Source organism: Ochotona curzoniae, unplaced genomic scaffold, assembly GCF_017591425.1.
Source record: "Ochotona curzoniae isolate NIBS_2020 unplaced genomic scaffold, NIBS_Ocur_1.0 contig_2294, whole genome shotgun sequence".
Taxonomy (NCBI): Eukaryota; Metazoa; Chordata; class Mammalia; order Lagomorpha; family Ochotonidae; genus Ochotona; species Ochotona curzoniae.
Window position 1 is genome coordinate 1,731,648 of NW_024465405.1, and position 9,269 is coordinate 1,740,916.

The 9,269-nt window shown below is 52.6% G+C and overlaps 1 pseudogene; it reads right to left on the minus strand.

Annotated features, from left to right (window-relative positions):
* Positions 1-614: 614 nt before the first annotated feature.
* Positions 615-8,296, minus strand: LOC121151172 (annotated as a pseudogene).
* Between the last annotated feature and the right edge of the window lie 973 nt (positions 8,297-9,269).

A 9,269-nucleotide genomic window follows, 5' to 3' on the forward strand; every position in this document is an offset into this window, starting at 1 on the left:
CCTGCAGCAATAGCAATACCTTGGAAACTCCTTTAAAAAGTCACTTTAGGGGCTAGCACAGTGGCTCAATTGACGTGACTAATCCTCCAGTTTGTAAGCACTAGGATCCCATATGGGCACTGGTTTAAGTCCTGCCTGCTCCACTTCCCATCCAGCTCCCTGCCTGTGGCCTGGGAAACAGTAGAGGATGGCCCAAAGTCCTGGGCCCCTGCACCCATTTGGGAGACTTGAAAGAAACTCCTGGCTCTTGGTTTTGGATCGGCTCAGCTCCAGCCATTGTGACCCTCTGGGGAGTGACCAGAGGATAGAAAATCTGTCCTTTTCTCTGTAAATTTGCTTTTCTAATAAATAAATATTTTAAAAACTTTTTTACTTGAGTTAAAATGCAGAGAGAGGGACCATCTAGCTGCTGGCTTACTCTCCAACGGAGATGTAGCCCCCTGCGGTAACCTCCAGCACCCTAGGAGACGTCCCAGGGGTGGAGGCTGAAGAGAGGACACCCCCTGCAGGAGGGGTTGGGGTTGGGTCCTTTCAGGAGTGGGGGGTGGAAAGAGAACGTCCCTGTAAGAGAGGATGGGGTTGGGTCCCTGCAGGGGGTGCGGGGGACACAGGTGTCAATTGCAGTGAATGGTGTCCTGGATCCACTTGGTGAAGTTGCACAGGTTGGTATAGACACCTGGGCGGTTGGGCTGGACTCAAGGGTAGTCACCCCAGGACACGAGGCCCTGCAAGAGCCCCTTCCCATCCACGGGTCCCCCAGAGTCACCCTGGCAGGAGTCTCTGCCCTCCTCGTTGCTGGCACAGAACATGCTGCAGTCTATTTGCATGGTGATATTCAAGCATTGGAAGGCCTTGAGGAAGGCGTGCTGGTGTTGCTGGTGGTGCCCCAGCCTGACACGGTACAGTGGGTTCCGGCGGGGGGACAGCAGGAGGCGATGGTGATGGGTCTGATCTTATGGCTCTCCCGCACCTTGCTTGATAGGCATGAGGTCATTGGAGTGGCCGGGGTGGGAGGAGCCAGGGTGGGGAATGGACTTGAGCCCCTGAGCATCTGCTGCCTTGACTCATAGATGGGGGACATGGAGTGGTGGCCCAGCTGGACCCGGAAAACAGGCTTCAGCAGTACGCGGCTGTGAGCAGCCACTGTGGGTCCACCAGCACAGCCCCACAGTACAGCAGGTTGGGTCCCAGCAGCAGCACTCCCTACCACAGCTGTGTGTCCCGCTTGCAGTCCAACCCATTCAGGATGCGGCTGCTGCTGCTGATATCAGACTGGCTGTCTCCCCCAGCCTCTCTTTTTTTTTTTAACAATGAGGAGGCAGAATACCAGCTATGGCAGTGTACAGGTAAAATAGGTCCATGTGGCCCTCAGACCTAACAGCCAACAGGTTCTGGCAAGTCACCACCAACAATAACCTAACTATATAGGACCCCTGGTGTCTCCCTAATCCTGGGACCTGCTTGAACGGACCTGGAAGAAAGGTTGTACAGACAATGGTGCAGGCTCAGCAGTGTCACAGGAGGTGGAGAGTGGTGAGCCAGGAGCTGGGGCTGTGGAGACCACGGTGGAAATCTAACATAAGAACCCAGACCTGGAACTCGCTGGAGGGAGTGGCACAAGTGACTACAGACAAAGAGCCATGTGCCAACTGCAATAAGTAAAATCAAACTGTAGACCTGTGGGTGACACCACTTAGAAACCTGCCCCAAGGAGAAGATTCTGCTAACCAGAAGTACAATGACCAAGAGCAAAAGAAGAGACAGAGGCACAATGAATATTACCGAAAACTCCCCTGCAAAGGAGCAAAAGCCTTTGCCAATCTCAGAGTTCACTGAGGAAGATATCGAGAAAATGGGAGATACAGAATTCAAAACACTTGTTATAAAGCTTCTTATCAACAATGAAAAGCACTTATACAGAAGTTCAAGAAATTTAAGGAGCATGTCACACAGGAAATGAATCAAATGAAAGCTGATACATTAGAAATGAAGAATACAGTGGAACAAATTAAAAGCACAGTGGAGAGTCTCCCAAATAGAATGAAGGAGGCAGAAGAAAGAATCTCAGAATTGGAAGATATTTCCTGTCACCAGGGGGAAACAAACAAAAAGCTGGAAGCAGAGTTGGATCAGGCCAAAAAAAGTATTCAAGAATTGAAAGACCTGATTAAAATCCCAAATGTAAGAATTATGGGAGTCCCAGAAGGTGCAGAAAGAAAAGCTGAGTTTGCAAATGTATTTAACGAAATAATAAAGAAAAATTTCCCTAATCTAAAGAAAGAATTGGCAAATAACATCCAGGAGGGACACAGAATTCCCAATAGGGTTGACCAAAAGCAACCTTCACCACAACACATGAAAATCAAGCTCTTTTCAATTGAACATAAGGAAAAGATCCTTAAATGTGCACATGAAAAAAAAATCAATTGACATATAAAGGAATGCCAATTAAATTCACAGGAGACCTCTCACAGGAAACTCTACAGGCCAGAAGAGAATGAAGTGACATAGTCCAGATTCTAAAAAGCAAAAAATTGTCAGCCCAGGATAATGTACCCAGCAAAGCTTTTCTTTGTCTTTGAAAATGAGATAAAATTCTTCCACAGTAACGAAAAGTTAAAAAAAATATATGCCTCTTCCAAACCTGCCCTACAAATGATACTTCAAGATGTTCTCTTGACAGAGAAGAGGAATAGCACCTACCAAAACCAAAGGCAAATGTGAAGAACATCCCAGTACAATGACAACAGAAGACTAAATCAATGAACAACCCATTGCTAAAATACCAGGACCAAACTACCGCCTATTCATATTAATCCTGAATGTAAGTGGCTTAAACACATCAATCAAATGCCATGGATTAGTAGACTGGATTAAAAAACAAAAACCCATCTATTGCCTATAGGAGACACATTTCACCAACAAAAATCAGCGAAATGTACTGTGTAGGGAGAAGTGGCAGACATGGCGAATAAATTGAAATGTCCTTCCCCTTCAACCTTGGTCACAGGAGGATGGCTCAGAGCCACCTGGTGGAGAGTCCTGATGGCCATTCATGTGTAGGTGCCAGTCTGTGCTCAGCCCATCCTACCTGCTGCTGAAGGTGATGGCAAGCCCATGGACTGGACTCCAGACTGTCCACCTTTCCCTCCTTCAGCTCCGCCCTGCTCCCTGGGCATCCTGCAGTCACAGCAGGAAGCCTGGAGTTAGAAGGGTGGCTCCTTAGCTTTGTCCCCACTTGGGAAATGGCATTGGGAAATGCCCCTACACCCCAAAGATACAGACCCTGAGCACTGGTCAGCAGGAAGTGACTACACCCCAAGCACTTCTGTCCACACTCTCAGCCTGCTGATAAGGCTCTTTGGGACCTCCCTCCGGTTTACAAGGTCTGTGTGATTGTAACACACTCTCTTCTGACGCCCTCAGTCTTCTGCAGGTCGGGTTGGGAGCCTCTGGGACAAAGGTGGCAGCTGCTCTTGATCCCTTCTGTCAGGGCCAAGGTCAATGGTACCTATATCTGTGCAGGTGCCATATTAGGGCAGCTGACAACAGGCAGATTGTGCGATGTCCTGTATTTTGCTTATGATTCTGCAGCTTTTTGCCATTAAAAATGTTCACAGAGGCACTGTTGATTCCCAAACATGCCCCAGCTACAGCTAAGAGATCTTCATGGTCTCCTTGAGGTGGGCTGAATTATGCCCACCCGACCGTGAAGCTGAGTGGGTCCAAAATCCGGGACTTTTCATGGCAAGAGGGAAGTGGCAGGTGTGGATGTGTTAAGAGCCCACCTGTCCCAGTGTCACTGCAGGGATTCTTAATAGAGGAAGGCAAGACTGTCAGAGCTGGAAAGACTCCAATAAAGAGCTTGCTGGCATTGATAAAGGGGAAGGGGCCGGACAGGGTGGTGATGTAGGAGCTCTGGCAGCCTCTGGCTGAGGGAGTTGGGGATGAGGGGGGCAGCAAGGAGAGCAGCAGGAGGCTCAGTGCCCTGTGGACACCTCTATCCTTCTAGGACAACTCTGCCTTCCAGGATTGTCCAATGGCATGCCTGAGCTATCTGCACTTCCTGCATCTGTGTTCCTTGGTTACAGCAGTTCTTGGTTACAGGGAATGAACCTGTGCTTCCAGCTGGGACAGCAGGGGATCTGGTGGGTTCCCCATCCTGGACACTCCAACCCCCTAAGCTTTGTCCACATTAGCACAGACCAATTTGTTCCTTTTCAAAGTTTGGAGTGTCAAGCTTTCTTGGGGGAAAAAAATGCCTTCAGTTTTCAAGAAAAGTTGTTTAGCAGAGGAGCCCATATGCTGAAGTCTTGGGGAAGCAGGGGAGGGGTGGGGCTGGTGGGTGGGCTGGGTGAGCTGATGGCTGATGGGCTTGAGCAGCATTCCGGCTGGAAGCGCTTCAAGTGGGCAGTGGTTTTCTTTGTACTTGACAGTCCATGCTCACAGCAGCACCCAGTTCTCTATGTGAATGGCAAATACCCTCCCCGAACCACTAAGTCCCTTGTTACATAGGAAGAAGGGGCCCATTGTCTGTTTTGGACCATATCTGGGTAAAAGTACCTGGCATCTCATGAGTGCCAAGCCCTCAGCGTGTGCTGCCCTCCCCAGACACAAGGGGCCATCCACTGGAGTCACCTGCTGTGGGTTAAGATCCCCTCCCAAACCTTACACTGTGATCAGATGGTGGGGCCTCTGAGAGGCAGCCAGGCATGGGGCTGGGCCATGCTTGGAGGACCTGTGCTGTTGTTGCATATGTGGGTCCCTGTGACATGGAGTGAGCTGGTCGTAGTGTCTGCTATTTCTCACAGTTACCAGCAAAGCCCTCCCCAGACGCTGGGTGAACATTGCCACCACGACCTTGGCAGTCTGCAGGCCTTGTCAACTTCTGGTGCTCAGCAATAGCTTCATTGGTGTCAATGGCAGCAGTGGACACTGAGTGAGGACCTTGGTCTGGTCTTGTCCCCCTGTCCCATTTCATAGAGGAATGCATGGCAGCCTAGGGAGGTGACCTGGCTCATCCAGACTCACACATCTGGCAGGTGGTGGGGCATGACTCAAACCCAGAAAAGCTGTCTCTGGAAAAGTGGTGAGCAGTGAGGGCTGACAACTATTGCCCACTGCTTTTAACTTGGAACATTCTGGAGAAGTCAGACAACAGTAGAAGTACACGGAAGGCTGTGGGGAGACCAGCTGCTTAGCCCGGTGTGCAGTCAATGCCCTGGCTGGTGCTGGGACCCTGACAAGGGTGGTGAGGAGGACACAGCCCCAGTAAGGCTGAGAAAGGGAGACATGCACCTGACACCACAGCTCCCTAATGGGGCTGGCGACACAAGGTATTGGATCTCTGCCATGCTACTTAAATTTGCCATTTTCTGTGCCATTTCCCTGATGAATGCACACATCAGCTGCAATAGTGTCTTTCTACAGTCGGGGTAGGTCTGTTTAAGCATGAAGATGGCTTCTTAATTGAGCTAGAACTTCCCCATTGCTTGGCTTCAACCAGGAACCAACTTGGCTGGGTGCAGGGAACTTTGCCCTCAACCTACAATCATTTACAGAAAAAGGCTAGAAAATCACAGATGCTTGCAGGTGGCTGCTGGGAAATCAAAGGCACTAGAAAACAAAAACAAACAAACAAAAAATGGCTCTTGTGCCAAACAACCTTCTTAGTCCAGAAACAGAGACAAAGAACATCACGATCCTTTAAAGTTCAGAGTGGCTTTGCTTGGAAAGGACCCTAGCAGCACAGAGGGCTTCTGCCCAGTGCTCCTGCAGCTGAATGTGGTGTACAGAGCATGGGAGCTAGAGCCCCAGGCCAGGGTGCTGCAGACAAAGCCCTCGGGAAGCCAAGGGAGGGGGCTGTGGGGCAGGGGGTGCTGGCCACTGTGGAGGCGGGAGGTTGGCACTCTGGTGGGCAGCTAACCTTGGCAGCAGGGAATGTCCCCAGTAATTCAGTGACATCACCGAGGACTGAAGTTCTGACACATCCGGCCATGTGAAGTTGGGATTAAGTTACGCTTTCCAAGCCAACCACTTGTAGGTCTGGGGCAGGGTCTTGAGACCCAAGCTTGTCTGCCTTCCCTGTCTCCATGGGCCCCAGTCACAGGGTTCCCCAGCTTGTCCCAGGAAAGAAGGGAACTCCTTCCTGCCAAGGGCCACTTGGGTTTCCACAGCACCATTCATGATCAACTTCACAATGTGAAGCTAGCTGTGGATTTATGGAATCCTGCCATGGCCAGGCCAGGCCAGGCCAGATCCAGTGATCTCACACATGGGCCTCATTGAGGGGCCACAGGCTCGCCTTAATTAAGGATGCTGGCTAGGCTTCATGGCCTCCTGATGCCCAGCTCAAAGACTGCTTCTTCCCTCCCTGTAGGCCTTCACGAGCGTCTTTTGGGGGAGTCACTTCTGCCTCCATTTTGCTTGCTTTGTATTCCAGAGGTAAGAAGAGTTGAGGGCAGAAGGATTGAGAGCCGGCCTGACCACGCTCCCAGGTCCCGTGTCAACAGCCTGAACAGCTTTCCCAAAGGAAGCTGCTGAGGGACACCCCCGAGAAAGAGGGACTGTAAGGCCCTGGGGATGTTTCCTCTGGCCTGCAGGCAGAGCCCCCATTCCTCCTGTCCTCTGCTAAAGGGGGAGAGACAGCCTGAGGTGAGGGGTAAGGAAGGATCCCTCAGTAGGCCCAGGCTGCCCCACCACAGCAGGTGCCAGGGCGAGGCTTGGATGAGAGATGACCCTGGACAGACGGATGAAGCTCCTCGCTCACCTCTGTCTCCCAATGAGGTGATCTCACAGCAGGCGTCCGTGTGACCTCCAAGCCCTCTGCTAGTCCAATGATCACCTCCATCCTGTTGGTGTCCCCAGAGGCCCATTCCTTTGCACAATCCTCAGCAAGTGCTGGATGCAGGAATAAGGGGATTCTGCGATGGCCGAGGGTGGCCGAGGACCAGTGGACTGCCAGCATTGCCTTGGTGCTTGTGGAGGCGGCACTGGACTCACAGGCAGGGACGCGTGTCCCAGGGGTGGGGAATCTGATCCGGGCTTCTCAGAACAAGCAAAGGCTCTGTGTCTCTTGGTAGAATCAACGAGTGTGGACTGGCTGCCCACTGGCTTCAGTGTCATGGGTGGCCGTGACTGAGCCAAACAGCATCCCACACGCCCCGGGAAGTTGGTGCAGCTGCTGTCTCAGGCCCCTGGGGCCGAGTGCAAGGACCACTCCGCACCGTCCTGCTAGGTCTCCTGGGGGGAGCTCTTCCCAGGGGGCATTTCTGAGACAGTCTGGGTTCCAGAAAGGGGTGGGGCCAAGGAAAGTGAGATGGAAACTGTCTTCCTTCTCAGGCCAGAAAGCTCTAGAACCCCTCAGGAGATGCTAGCTTGTATTTTCCCAAGGCAAAGCAAGCTTGAAGGGCGGCAGTCCAAGAAGGGGGCAGAGTGGACAAATAAAAGTGGAGAGGAGGACAGTGAGAGGTGACAAGGCCATGAGTGGATGTCCCCAGCAAGCAGGGGGCTCCCTGCATAATATGAGCAGCATTTCCCCAAGAGGCAAACATGAGTGGGTGGGCGGCACAATGTGGCAGCACAGTGGCACTGTCCAAGGCCGTGTTCCAGCTTTCTGAGGCCAGCCACGTGTGTGTGTGTGTACAGCCCAAACATTGCTCAAGACAGAATGCAAGAACCAACGCTGTCACAACCAGTAAACTGCATCCCCACACACGTGAGTCATGTGGCACTATGGCATGATATTATTCAGACACACAGATCTGGAAGGTTCAGGGTGGGAGTGTGGGGGGCCATGGTGGAATGGCAATATAGCAGTGCCCGGCCCCTTCAGGGCTGCAAAGTCCCACGTGCACTCCCTGCCCCTGAGAGCCGGGCCGTGAGCCAATGGGAATCGCAGCTTCTGTGTGTGTCTCTCATGGGGGCTGGCACCCCAGGTGTAGCACCAGGGTGGCCCAGGGCCCTGCCCCGGGAGGGTCGCCTGGCTTGCCTTCATGCTCTCTGCCAAAACTCTCTGTAACTTTCCCACAAGGGCCCTGGTCTTGCATGCAGGTACTCCCTGCCCCACAACCACGCCAGGAGGCCATCTGAAAGGAATTGCTACGCTGACTACAGAGGCCAAAGGCCTGCCTGCTGAAGCCGTTGGTGACATCTCGTGGGCTCCTGCTCTGTGCCTGGGTGAGTGAGGGTGTCCCTTCAACCTGTCCTGGCAGGAATCGCTCTTCTACCTCTTGTTTCATCTCATCATAAAAAAGGTGCCAAAGCTGTTTGCTCACCTGACCAGCAAGGAGCTCATGGTGGCTGGGCAGCCCTGGCCAGCACTTCCTCTCCAGTCCCGTCCAGGTAACTTCCAGCAGGAGTGTGGTGTCCCGGCTGAATCCCTGGGCTGGCTGCTGTGTCCCAGGGAACACACAGACGAGAGCTTCGTTCCTTCCTCCTGGGAAGTGTGCCTGACCTTCAGACCCGTCTCTGCCCGCAGCTGGCCCCGTGCCCATGACCATCACTTCCTGGCTGGGTGTTTACCTTCCCAGCCGGGGTGGTGACCACACACCTGACCTCAGGCATCGGCCGAGCCAGCTACACAGTGTGGACCCGAGACCTGGGGAGGCCTGGCTTTCTCCAGGGCTCTGCAGGCTTCTTACAAAGCCATCTGGCCTGGGGGGTCCTTGCTGCTTTGAGAGGGCTCTTGCCCCATTCTTATTCTTGCTCTCACTAACAATTTCCTTCTATTTAGTGCTCACTGAGTGACAGGCCCTGGGCTAATGTGTTACCTAAGCTCTTTACGTAATCCTCACATTATCGAGCAGCAAATGACACCCATTTTAAAGATGAAAAAGAAAAGGCTTGGAAGATGATCTTGTCCAAAGCTGCATGACTAGGAAGGTGGGGGATTCCTGGCTCAAGTCCCGAGCAACCTGGAACCAAACCCAGGCTCTTGGTCTATGCTGTCACTCTCCCCGTTCAGCTGCCACAACTGCCGCCTTTCTACACAGCTCAAGGTGGCAGTTGTTTGAGTGATCTATCACTGGTGACACATTAACCCCAAGCATGGTAGCCCAACACAGCCTTCAGCTGCTATCGCAGTTTCTCAAGGTCAGGGGACTGGGCCCGGCTTGTCTGGGCTTCTCCCAGGCTGTGGTTGAGCTGGCAGCAAGGTTCTGCCAAGAAGGATCAGCTTGTAGCCTCGTGGTGGTGGCTGCAGACCAACCGTCCTTTGCTCCCAAGGCCTCTCCCTGTGGCAACTTCCCTGGGAGAGTGAATGGCTGTAT